This window comes from Zea mays, chromosome 2 (genome assembly GCF_902167145.1).
Source record: "Zea mays cultivar B73 chromosome 2, Zm-B73-REFERENCE-NAM-5.0, whole genome shotgun sequence".
Lineage (NCBI taxonomy): Eukaryota > Viridiplantae > Streptophyta > Magnoliopsida > Poales > Poaceae > Zea > Zea mays.
In genome coordinates, this window is record NC_050097.1 from 157,375,233 (window position 1) to 157,389,081 (window position 13,849).

Here is a 13,849-nt window from a genome sequence, read left to right on the forward strand (position 1 = left end):
TTTCCGAGGAAAAATTTGACGCAGAGGGGGTTCCCCCCTTCTAGCCCCCGAGGGAGGGTCGGGCTTTGCCGAGGTAAGGCTGATCCTTCCTTGATGGTTAGACTTTACTTATGTATGTAAAGAAAGCGAGGTACGTAAACGACTTGAAACATTTTAAGGGTAAAAGCGACGTAGCTGTTGGATGTTCCAAGCGTTGTTGTAGACCTCGCCTTGATCGTTGGCCAGCTTGTATGTCCCGGGCTTCAAAATCTTGGCGATGATGAAGGGCCCTTCCCAGGGGGGAGTAAGCTTGTGGCGCCCTCGGGCGTCTTGTCGCAGCCGAAGTACCAAATCTCCCACCTGGAAGCCTCGGGGCTGAACCCTTTGGGCGTGGTAACGTCGCAGAGACTACTGATACCACGCCGAGTGTAGTAAGGCCACGTCCCGAGCCTCTTCTAGCTGGTCCAACGAATCTTCTCGGTTGGTCTGGTTGCTTTGGTCGTCGTAAGCCTTTGTCCTCGGGGAACCGTATTCTAAGTCCGTGGGTAGGATGGCCTCGGCCCCATAGACTAGAAAGAACGGCGAGAAACCCGTGGCCCGGCTCGGCGTCGTCCTCAGACTCCAAACCACCGAGGGTAGTTCTTTTATCCACCGCTTGCCGAACTTGTTGAGGTCATTGTAGATCCTCGGCTTCAGTCCCTGCAAAATCATACCGTTGGCGCGCTCCACCTGCCCATTTGTCATTGGGTGAGCAACGGTGGCCCAGTCCACACAGATGTGGTGGTCTTCACAGAAGTCCAGGAACTTCTTCCCAGTGTACTGCATGCCATTGTCAATGATGATGGAGTTTGGGACCCCGAAGCGATGGATAATATTTGTGAAGAACTCCACCGCCTGCTCGGACCCGACGCTGGTTAAGGGTCAGACCTCGATCCACTTGGAGAATTTGTCGATGGCGACCAGCAGGTGCTTGAAGCCCCCGGGTGCCTTCTGCAAGGGACCGACGAGGTCCAGACCCCATACGGCAAATGACCAAGTGATGGGTATTGTCTGCAGGGTCTGAGCGGGTAGGTGCGTCTGTCTCGCGTAGAATTGACACCCTTGGCATGAGCGTACAATCCTAGTGGCGTCGGCCACTGCGGTCGGCCAGTAGAAACCTTGTCAGAAAGCGTTTCCGACGAGGGTCCGAGGTGTTGCATGGTGACCGCAAGCCCCCGAGTGTATTTCTTGTAACAGCTCTTGTCCTTGGGCGACGGATATGCATCGTTGGAGAATGCCTGAGGGGTTGCGGTGGTACAACTCTTTTTCATCACCCAGTAAAACGAACGACTTGGCGCGCCGAGCCAGTCGCCGAGCTTCGGCCTTGTCGAGGGGCAGCTCTCCTTGGAGGAGATATTGCAGGTACAGGGGTTTGCTAATCCTGGTTTGGCGCAACCCCATTCCGCTCTCCCTCGATGCGCAAGGCCTCACCCTCGGCGGCTGAGGGTACCTCGGGCTAGGCCGAGGTCTCGTCGGGCTGGGGCACGTCATCGAGTTTGACGGATGGTTGATGTATGTCCCTAGAGAAGACGTTCGGGGGAACCGTCGTCCGCCCCGAGGCTATTTTAGCCAGCTCATCCGCAGTCTCGTTGTACCGTCGAGCAACATGGTTGAGTTCCAGCCCGTGGAACTTATCCTCCAAGCGCCGAACTTCGTCGCAATAGGCTTCCATTTTTTTATCGCGGCAGTGGGAGTTCTTCATGACTTGGTCGATGACGAGCTGCGAGTCGCCCCGAGCGTCGAGGCGCCGAACCCCTAGCTCGATGGCGATGCGCAACCCGTTAACCAAAGCCTCATACTCGGCCACATTGTTTGATGCTGGAAAATGGAGGCGAATCACGTAGCGCACATGTTTCCCGAGGGGTGAGATGAAGAGCAAGCCAACACCTGCTCTAGTTTTCATCAGCGACCCATCGAAGTACATGGTCCAAAGTTCGGCTTGGATTAGAGCTATCGATAATTGGTTGTCGGACCCATTCTGCGAGGAAGTCTGCCAAGACTTGAGATTTTATGGCCTTCCGAGGGGCGAATGAAAGTGTTTCTCCCATGAGTTCCACTGCCCATTTCGCTATCCTACCCGAGGCCTCTCGGCACTGGATGGTCTCTCCCAGGGGGAAGGATGACACCACAGTCACCGGATGAGACTCGAAGTAGTGTCGCAATTTTCGTCGTGTCAGAATTACTGCGTACAGTAGCTTCTAGATTTGTGGGTAGCGGATCTTGGTCTCGGATAGCACCTTGCTGATGAAGTAGACCGGCCTCTGGACGAGCAGTGCATGTCCTTCTTCCCGTCTCTCGACTATGATCGTGGCGCTGAACACTTGAGTGGTTGCGGCTACATAGATCAAGAGGGCTTCTCTCGGAGCGGGGGGCACCAAGATGGGCGCATTGGTAAGGAGTGCCTTTAAGTTTCCGAGGGCTTCTTCGGCCTCGGGGGTCCAAGTGAAGCGCTCGGCCTTCCTTAAGAGGCGGTACAAGGGCAATCCTCTCTTGCCAAGGCGCGAGATGAAGCGGCTCAGAGCCGCAAGGCATCCCATGACCCTTTGTACTCCTTTCAAATCCTTGATGGGTCCCATGTTGGTGATGGCCGCGATTTTCTCCGGGTTGGCCTCGATGCCTCGTTTGGAGACGATGAACCCTAGAAGCATGCTTGGGGGACTTCGAAGATGCACTTCTCGGGATTGAGTTTTATGCCCTTTGCACGCAGGCACCCAAAGGTCACTTCGAGGTCGGAGAGGAGGTCGGAGGCCTTCCTTGTCTTGGCAACGATGTCATCGACGTAAGCCTCGACCGTTCTGCTGATGTGCTCTCCGAACACATGGTTCATGCACCTTTGGTAGGTTGCACCTGCATTCCTCAAGCAAAATGGCATAGTAGTATAACAATACATGCCAAAAGGTGTGATGAAAGAAGTCGCGAGCTGGTCGGACTCTTTCATCTTGATTTGGCGATAACCTGAATAGGCATCGAGGAATGACAGGGTTTCGCACCCAGCAGTATAGTCCACAATTTGATCGATGCGAGGCAGAGGGTAGGGAACGTTTGGACATGCTTTGTTTAGACCAGTGTAGTCTACGCACATCCTCCATTTCCCACCTTTTTTCTTTACAAGCACAGGGTTAGCTAGCCATTCGGGATGGAATACCTCTTTGATGAACCCTGCAGCCATCAGCTTGTGGACCTCCTCGCCTATGGCCCTACGCTTTTCTTCATCGAAACGGCGTAGGTGCTGCTTCATGGGTCAGGCACCAGCTCGGATATCCAGCGAGTGCTCGGCGACATCCCTCGGTATGCCTGGCATGTCCGAGGGACTCCACGCAAAAATTTCGGCATTTGCGCGGAGAAAGTCGACGAGCACCGCTTCCTATTTGGGGTCGAGCTCAGAGCCGATCCTGACTTGCTTGCAGGCGTCGTTGCTGGGGTCGAGGGCGACGGTCTTAACCGCCTCGGCCGGTTCGAAGTTGCCGGCGTGGCGCTTCGCATCAGGCGCCTCCTTGGAGAGGCAACCCAAGTCGGAGATGAGGGCCTCGAACTCGGCGAGGGCCTCATCATACTCCACGCATTCCACGTCGCACTTGTAAGCGTGGCGGTACGTGGATCCGACGGTGATGATTCCCTTGGGGCCTGTCATCTTGAGCTTGAGGTACGTGTAGTTGGGGACGGCCATGAACTTGGCGTAGCATGGTCTTCCCAGCACCGCGTGGTAGGTCCCTCAGAACCCGACCACCTCGAAAGTGAGGGTCTCCTTTCGGAAGTTGGAGGGAGTTTCGAAGCAGACTGGCAAATCAAGTTGCCCAAGGGGCAGGACGCGCTTAGCGGGGACGATCCCGTGAAAGGGTGCTGCACCGGCCCAGATTATGGATAGATCTATCCCCAAGAGCCCTAGGGTCTCGGCGTAGATGATGTTGAGGCGGCTACCTCCGTCCATGAGGACCTTGGTGAGCCTGGCGTTGCCGATGACGGGGTCGATGACGAGCGGGTACCTTCCTGGGCTCGGTACGCAGTCGGGGTGGTCGCCTTGGTCGAAGGTGATGGGCTTGTCGGACCAGTCTAGGTAGATCGGCGCTGCCACCTTCACCGAGTAGACCTCCCGACGCTCCTGCTTGTGGTGCCGAGCCAAGGCGTTCACCACCTGTCCGTCGTAGATCATGAAGCAGTCGTGGACCTCTGGGAACTCCTCTTCCTTGTCGCCCCCCTTCTTGTTGATGCCTTGGTCCTTGCCACCTTCTGCCGAGGGTCCCGCCTTGATGAAGTAACGTCGGAGCATGTCGCACTCCTCAAGGGTGTGCTTGATGGGACCCATGTGATAGGGGCACGACTCCTTGAGCATCTTGTCAAACGTGTTGACTCCTTCGGGAGGCTTTCGAGGATTCCTGTGCTCGGCAGCAGCGACGAGATCCGTGTCAACGGCGTCGCGCTTTGTTTGCACCTTCTTCTTGGCCTTCTTTTTCGAGCCATGCTAGACGGACGTCTCAGGGGCGTCTTCCTTCTGTCTTCCCTGAGGCTGCTTGTCCTTCTGGAAGATGGCTTCGACGACCTCCTAACCAGAGGCGAACTTGGTGGCGATGTCCATCAATTCGCTCGCCTTGGTGGGAGTCTTGCGCCCCAGTTTGCTCATCAGGTCCAGGCACGTGGTGCCAGCGAGGAATGCCCCGATGATGTCCGAGTCGGTCATGTTAGGCAGCTCGGTGCGCTGCTTTGAAAACCGCTGGATGTACTCTCGCAGGGATTCCCCTGGCTGTTGGCGGCAACTTCGGAGATCCCATGAGTTCCTAGGGCGCACGTACGTACCTTGGAAGTTTCTAGCGAAGGCCTTGACTAGGTCGTCCCAGTTGTAGATCTGCGCAGGAGGCAGATGCTCCAGCCATGCCCGGGCAGCGTCGGAGAGGAAGAGAGGGAGGTTGCGGATGATGAGGTTGTCGTCGTCCGTCCCTCCCAGCTGGCATGCCAGCCGGTAGTCCGCAAGTCACAATTCCGGCCTTGTCTCCCCTGAGTACTTGGTGATGGTAGTCAGGGCTTAGAACCGGGCCAGGAACGACGCCCGTCGTATGGCCCGGCTAAAGGCTCGCGGACCTGGCGGTTCAGGTGAGGGGCTCAGATCCTCCTCACTATCGTAGCGTCCTCTGCGCCTGGGGTGGTAGCCTCGGCGCACCCTTTCCTCGAGGCGGGCTCGACGGTCGCGGCGGTGTTGCTCGTCGCCGAGGCGATCTAGGGCTGCGGGCGTCCCGTCACGTGCGCGCTCGGGGCGGACCGAGGCCTCCCGCATGCGTCGGGAGGGCGTTGCGCGATGCTCCGAGGGGCACCCTTGCCTTCGGGAGGCAGAGCTCTCGGCTCGCCGAACTGCGGCATCTTCCAGGAGATCCTTGAGTTTGCCCTGGATACGCCGCCCCTCGGTGGTGGATGGCTCCGGCATTGTTCGAAGCAGCATCGCCGCTGCAGCTAGATTCTGGCCGACCCCGCTGAAGGCCGAGGGCAGCCCTGCCCTGGCATCGTCAACGATACGGCGCTGGACGTCTCGGGTCCGACGACACGCTTCTCCGGCAAGTGCTCGGCCTGCCCACTCTTCTTCGTCGAGCTTGGCGTACATCTCACGGAATTGCTCGAGCTGTGTGTCCTGACCCCCCGCAGGGACTGGCACCACAGCTAGCTCCCGCGGGATGTCAACACGATACGCAGGCAAAGGGGTGTTGTCATCTTCTGGCATGCCGAGGTGGTTGTCTTCGCCGTGATCCCCCTGATCGATGTGGAAACACTCGCGACTCGGGTCGCAACCCTCATCGCCGAGGCTGTGGTCATCGTCAGAGCAGCCGAAGAGGCAGTAGTCACATGCGGACATGAAGTCTCGCATGGCACTGGGATCACAGAGTCCGGAGAAATCCCAACCGAAGTCGGAGCCGTCGTCTTCCTCGGAACCCGCGAGTCCGGAGGCCGAGACAGCCGTCAGTCGGTCCCAAGAGGACCACATATGGTACCCCGGAAGGTTAGGATATGCCTTTACGAAAGCGCTTACCGAAGCGGGGTCACTTGGTGGATCGAAGCTGAATCTAAAAGGGACTGGGTGGAAAACGGACGGTACCTTTTGGTCGATGGACGGTGGGGAAGTCGCGTCGGGGACGGACTGCACCGTTATCTCAGGTACGAGGCTAACGCTCAGCAAGTCCTTCACGAGGGTGCTGGCTTCATGAGTCAGCTTGGGGTTGGCGTGTTGCAGGGAAGTGACACCCGTCGTTGTCTCAGGTGCGAGGACAACACCCGACATGGCCCCCGCAGGGGTGACGGCGTCGTCGACTCGCTCTGGCCTGACAGCCGACGATGTGCCGCCTCCTGCATGGCCACGGTTGCCCCGTCTCCTCCTCCTTTGGCGAGGAGGGTGGCGGGGCAAACCCGAGTGTTCCTCTTCTGCCACGGGGGGAAGTCGTCGTCGAGTTCGCCACCGGCGGGCGAGCTGACGACCGTTGTTGCTGTCGCGCTGCGAGGGGAGCAGCAGCATGTCGTAGCTGCCGTCACGGGACACGAACTCGAGACTCCCAAAGCGGAGCACCGTCCTGGGCCGAAGAGGTTGCTGATGGCTACCCATCTTGAACTCAATGGGAAAGTATTCGTTAACACGCAGCGAGCCCCTACCTGGCGTGCCAACTGTCGGCGTTTCGGACCAGCGAGGTCCGTCAACCGACCAGTGAATTTGTTGCTGCGTGTCCCTGCCCAGATGGGTTGATGCAAGATGGAACACAAGAGGGAAATGAGGCTTATGTTATCTCGCACCGGGGTGCTTGTAGTAGGGGTTACAAGCGTCGCAAGGGAGCGAGGGCGAGAGCGAGAGAGAGAGAGAGTCTCTGCGTGCGTCCGTCTCTATCTCAATGTATTGTGTCAAAGTGTCTCCCCAACTGTCCTCGCGCCGTAACGTGTCGGTGTTGTCCCGTGCCTTAGGAAGGCCCTGAACATCCCCTTTTATAGATACAAGGAGATGTCCAGCTGTACAATGGGGTGTAGCTATGCGCTACGTGGCTGGCGGGGAAGTGCCTTGAGCCCTGTACATGAGTCAACGTGGTCGTCGGAGAAGTGCCTTGAGCCCTGTAGAAGCACAGCTGTCGGATGGCATGGATCCTGCTGACGTTGTCTTGCTTCCGTAGGGAGCTGAGAACCCTCGACGTCATGGGCGTACGTGGGGAACCATCATTACCTGCTATCGGAGTAGTTTGATGTGACTCCGGTCTTGTTCCTTCGTAGCAAAGGATGGCTAGCTAGCGGTAGGGTAAAGATGTCTAACCTGTAGCGTAGTCGGTCCGAGGCCCAGGTCAAGCGAGGCGGAGACTTCTCCTGAGGCTGAGGCTAGGGTCGAGCGAGGCTGTGACTCCTCCCAAGGCCGAGGCTATGGCCGAGGCCTAGGGTCGGGCGAGGCGGAGACCTTCTCTTGAGGCCGGGGCTGAGGCCGAGGCCTGAGGTCGGGCGAGGCGGAGCTCCCTGTTGCACCCGAGGCTAAACTCGGGAGAGGTCACGACTTGCCGTTGCTAGTCTTGCCCTGGTGGTTGGCACAGTAGCCGGAGTAGGGTGAATAGCGCTGTTTTCCTGTCAGATCGGTCAGTAAAGGGGCAAAGTGACTGCGGTCACTTTGACCTTGCCGACTGAGGCACGCGTGTCAGGATAAGGTGTCAGACGATCCCCGCATTAAATGCGCATGCGATACGGTCGGTTGGGAGGGCGATCCGGCCGAGGTCGTTGTACGACAAAGTCTATCCAAGATGGGCTTCAGGCGAGCCGAGGGTGCACTCACTGCCTGAGGAGGCCCTCGGGCGAGGTGTGAATCCGCCCGGGACTACTGTTCCCGCCCGAGGCCGAGGTTGGGCTTGGATGAGGTTGCGTCCCTTGATGGACGAGGCCCTGACTTGAACCACGCTTTATCAGCTGTTTATGGTTTGTTCTGAAGATGTTTTCCGGCCGAATTAAGGAGCATTGGGGTTACCCCTAATTATGGTACCCGACAAGAATCTTCTGCAGGTACACTAACAAAACCTTAGAAGATTACGACTAGTGAACTTCGGAGTGAGTAGGATTGCCACCGCCATAAAGTGTGATAGCCAAATATGTTGGTAGTATTTGAGAGGCGAATAGGAAATGAAGCATGCATCATAACATTCACTCCTTTAATAAAAGCTTTCCCCTAAAGCTTGATGGTTATCATAATATATATATATATATATGGGTTTTCCAATTATTCTTACTAATCCTACTAATTCCTTGATCTTTTCTTTTATCTTTATTCCTTAAAAACTCAGAATGGCTCCCCCTAAGCAGACGCCCTGCATGCGTGTTGGACCGTGAGGCGTGCCCAAGCATCAGTTGGCCTCCCGTACAGTGGAGACCGGCAGTAATAGTCGTACACCTCCGTTGCAGACAGACAGTGGCTATCGTACACCCCAGTCGCAGGTGGAGCAGCTACAGCAGAATCTAAATGCATCCTTCAATGAGCGGTGCCTCGACACAGCTCATATTCTGGAGCTGCTGGCAGAAAAGAAGCAGCATCAGATGGAGTTAGCTGAGCAGAAGGAACAACTGGCCGCGACAATGTGATCCAGGGAGGCAGCTTTTGCCCGTGAGAACCACCTGAGGGGTTGTTTCCAGGATTTGGTCCTAGCTTACAATGATCTGGAGGACTACTCTAGCTGTACTACCAACTGCACCCCGATTACGCACCAGGAGCCTGATGTAGATCTAGAGGCAGAGGGTGGTGTTGTGTTAGCTGATGGGGGTGAGCCTGATGTAGATCTAGAGGAAGAAGCAGCTCCTATGGTTGCATCAGGTGGTGGTTCTCCAGGGGGTAGTAGTGTGTCAGAGATAGACACTGACACAGAGGAATAAAATGGGCACTAGGTCTATGAGTGCATCCTCTGTTGTAATATTAGTACCAGCAGTAGTCTGGAAATTTTGGTATTTTAGCCACTAAGGATCATGTACTTTGCTTTTGTAATATATTATTGGTTGTGGACACGTATTTATGAGTTCTATTTTATTTCAGATGCCTAAGCGTGTTCGATTGTCTGATGTGGCTGGTACCTCTCAGAGTGGTGTGGAAGACGATCCTAATCCTCCACCGCCACCAATTCCTCCAACACTAGCTGCTGCAATTGCCGCGCTGGTAAATGCGACGGCTGATAATGCACGTGTGCTGAGTGAAGTGCTCCAGAATCAGAATCAACATGGGACTCGGGTACCTCCCAATAATGCCAGAAATGCTTCTTATATGGAATTCATGGAGACTCGACCTCCCACTTTTATAAAGGCCGAGGAGCCACTCAAAGCTAATGAATGGCTTTGGGTGGTGGAGCAAAAGTTTGGTCTGATCCAGTGTACAGAAGTGCAGAAGCCTCAGTTTGCGGCTTAGTTACTTCGTGGTCCCACCAGCACTTGGTGGGCAAACTTTATGGTTGTCCAACTAGCAGGACATCAAGTTACTTGGACTGAATTTAAGGAAGCTTTTCGAGCACACTATATTCCTGATGGAGTCTTGCAAATGAAACTAGAGGAATTTTTTAGGTTAAAGCACGGTCCTGACACGGTAATGCAGTATCTCGGAAAGTTTAATCACTTGTCTCAATATGTTGTTGAACATGTGAACACCGATGTTAAAAAGCGAGATTGCTTCATGAGGGGTTTGAGTTTTAAGCTGTAGAAGAAAATGACTACATGTTATGACCTGACATTTAACAGAGCAGTCAGTGTGGCGATTGCAGTAGAAGACAAGGGGCGGGTGCACCAAAATGCTAAAAGGATGTGGAAAGGATCTGGAGCTGGATCTTTCCAGGACCCAGCAAAGCGTTAAAAGGTAATAATCAGAACAGCTGGCTCTACCAACACTCCCTATCGTTCAGCCGCTTATCCTGCTAAAACTCCTATCTACATTCGTCCCACCAATATGCAACTCTAATCCCTACCCACAAATAGTCAACTTCCCTATTTGCCTGCTCCCACTGGCACCAAATATCCTTGCTACAACTATGGAAAATCAGGACATTTTGTTAAAGACTGCCCCTACCCCTGCCAAAATAACTCCAATTTCTAGAGACCAGCAGGAAATAGTTCTCAAAATCAGAACAAGAATACTCCTGTCAACAATGCAAAAGGAAAGGATAATAAGAAATCTGGGTGAGTGTTCTATACTCAAGTTGATGTGACTTCAGAAGGGCATCCTGTACTTATGGGTACATTCCTTGTTTCCCATCATCCTACCAAAGTACTTTTGACACTAGTGCATCCCATACATTTCTCAATAAAGATTTTTTCATGCATCATAATATTTTTATTCAAGAAGCGAGATGGGGTGTGGCAATACAATCTCCTGGGGTCGATTGTTTACGAAGGAAATGGCTTTTCAAGTGCCAATAGAATTAGTTGGGCATAACTACCCTACCAATATGATAGTACTTAAGGGCCAGGACATAGATGTAATCCTAGGTATGAATTGGCTAGCTCAACATGAAGCCATTATTGACACAAACAAGTGGATTATTCAGATACATACAGTGTTAGGAGAAAGTTAGTTAAAAATCCAGTTGTCTTCTCTAGAAGAAGTTTCGGGAAGGGCTTATAGCGTAGTAGTTGAAGAGTTAGCCAATATCCCGGTGGTGCAAGAATTTCTAGATGTGTTTCCAGAAGAGTTGCCAGGTTTGTCGCCAGAACGTGATGTGGAATTCTCTATTGAACTGAAACCTAGTACATCTCATGTTTCTCGGAGATCATACAAAATGCCCCCAAATGAACTAGCAGAGTTGAAGACTCAATTGCAAGATTTGCTAGAAAAGGGTTTTATCCGACCCAGTTCCTCACCCTGGGGCTGCCTTGCAATTTTTGTGAAAAAGAAGGATCAAACCCTAAGGATGTGTGTTGACTATAGACCTTTAAATGAAGTAACTATCAAGAACTAGTAGCCGCTGTTGCGAATAGATCTTTTGTTTGACCAGCTTGTTGGGGCAAAGGTATTTTCAAAGATTGATCTCCGTTCCGGTTATCATAAAATTCGGGTTCGACCGGAGGATATTCCGAAGACGGCTTTCACGAGAAGATATGGGTTGTATGGGTATTTGGTTATGTCGTTTGGACTTACTAATGCTCCTGCCCATTTCACATATATAATGAACTCGGTGTTTATGCCCGAGTTGGATAAGTTCGTGGTGGTTTTTATCGATGACATCCTAATTTATTCCAAAAGTAAGGAAGAACATGCTACTCATCTTCGGGTTGTGCTGACTCGACTTTGGGAACACAAGTTATATGCTAAGTCAGCAAGTGTGAGTTTTGGTTAGATCAAGTTCTATTTGTTGGTCATATTTTATCATTTGAAGGAGTAGCAGTGGATCCTTGTAAAGTGAAGGATATTCTAGAACTGCCTACCACGGTTCATCTTGTTCGAAGTTTTCTGGGCATGGCAGGATATTATCGTCGGTTCATTCCCAATTATTCAAAAATCTCCAAGCCTATTACTGAGTTATTAAAGAACAATGTGAATTAATTGTACCCCAGAATGTAATGAAGCTTTTGAGAAGTTAAAGATGTTGCTAACCACGACACCCGTGTTGGCCCAACCTGACATTGAGAAGTCCTTTGATGTCTGTTGGGGGCCTTCGTCTTCCGAAGGTCCTTAAAAACATGATTAACAATGTTTCCCAAGTGTAATATATGTACAGGAACCTTCGACTCGGAATGAAACTGTACACAATATAAGGAGCATGGTTGGACGAAGGTTGAACCAGCTACGAAGCTACGCGCAAGGAAGCTTCGGCTCAGTAGCAGAAAAAGGAACCGACTTAAGGAGGAAAAGGCTATCTAGTCCTCGATAGATTGTCTTTAAGTCAATAGTAAACATAAAGGGCATGAATGTAATTTGACACAAGCTGCGCCCTGTGCATATAAATAGATGAACAGTACCCCTGTACTGTTCACAGCTGTCTGGTATTCATTCTTGCGTCATGCTTGGACTTTTACCTTCTGTCAAGCCGAAGGTACAAATGTAATTCGATATTATTCATATTCATTTATGATGATTTAATAAAGATATGTTAAAGATGTTGTATAATTATTCATGTTGACTCTCATGTCTCACACGCTTCTTCTCTCATCAATATATATACCGAGATGATGAAGGTACGTCCTTCATGACCTTCGTCTGATGATCATTATATCCTAAGGGAAATAATGCTTCGGAAGATGAGGGTCTTTAATCATTAACATTTTGTGTTGCCTTGTTCTTAACTCGTAGCATTTGAGAACAAGTCCCCAACATTGGCGCCCACCTCTAGTGTACTCACTTCCACAATCTTCGGCAAAGCATCAACCTTCGTCATGCCGCCTAAGAAGATAACAATGCTAGGGGCTGCACTGCAGCCACTGGATACAAACCAGGAAACTCTCTGTCTCCGAGAGGCCAGAAGCCAAAAGAGAAAGGCCATCAGTCCAACACTTCAGGAGGAGGAGTTGGACCAGGAGATCAGGGACATGGAGATCATTCACCAGCAGGTGCAAAGGAAAAAGGAGAAGATGGCTCGGCTGGCTGACCTTCAAAAAAAGATCGATGAAGCTACTGAGGAAGTGCGTCATCTTACTCAAGATGATCATGACCAAAGGCCCCAACACAGGGAGCTTCGTCAAGAGGGCTCATTCAACGAAGATGAATGGTACGATGATTTTAATCATGGTAGCTTTACTTTTGATGATGCTTCTCCCCTGGCAGCAGAATTGCAGGCTATCCCATGGCCATAATCCTACAAGCCACCCCAGCTACCCATGTACGATGGGCACTCGGACCCAAAGCAATTCTTGATGAGCTATGAGGCAACAATATCCTCATATGGAGGCAACACAGCTGTCATGGCAAAGTCCTTTGTCACAGCAGTCCGAAACGTGGCCCAGACATGGTACTCTTCTCTTCTGCCAGGGACAATTACGTCATGGCAGAATCTCAAGGACATGCTGGTTACTAGTTTTCAAGGCTTTCAGACGAAGCCAGTCACAACTTAGGCCTTGTTCCAGTGCACACAAGACCATGAGGAATACCTTCAGGCATATGTCCGAAGGTTCTTGCGACTTAGAGCACAAGCGCCCATAGTTCCCAATGAAATTGTCATTGAGGCCATGATCAAGGGTCTTCGGCCAGGACCTACAGCCTAATACTTCGAGGAAACCTCCCCAAACTCTAGAGAAGCTGCTTCAGAAAATGGATGAGTACATTTGGGCTGACAATGACTTCCGACAAAGAAGGGAGGAAGCTTACAGATTTTCTGAGATGACTAGGGGCTTCGGAGGGAGAATCCACCCTAGGCATGTCAGATCAATCCACAACTCCAGTCAGAATGATGACAAAGGAAGCCAGCTTCAGAGGCCACAACACACCTCACAGTCTTCGGGAGAGCAGCAAAGCTCCTTCAGGTCACCAGCTCCAAGGGCCAGAGGCGGCAGGGGCTTCGGAGGAAGATATGGGGATCAGCCTAGGAAAATCTATTGCTTATTCTGTGGTGAGGACAAAGGCCACACTACAAGAACCTGCCAGATCACTATTCTAAAGCAAAAAGAGATTGCCGAAGCAGAAGCTCGGTAGAATCAACCGAAGCAAGTCCTACATACTGCTTCGTGCCACTCTCCCTACATACCAGAATATGTGGGCAACCAACGTGCAGCTTCTGTTGCTTCGGCAAGCCATTCACAGGCTTCTTGGCCTCAGCTTCCACCACCACCACTACTGCAACCTACTTACTCCCAAAGCCAGCAGCCAGAAGGGCGCCAGCACTCCCAACAACAACGTGAATTCAGGGAGGAATTCGAAGCTCGTACAGTCATTAGTACT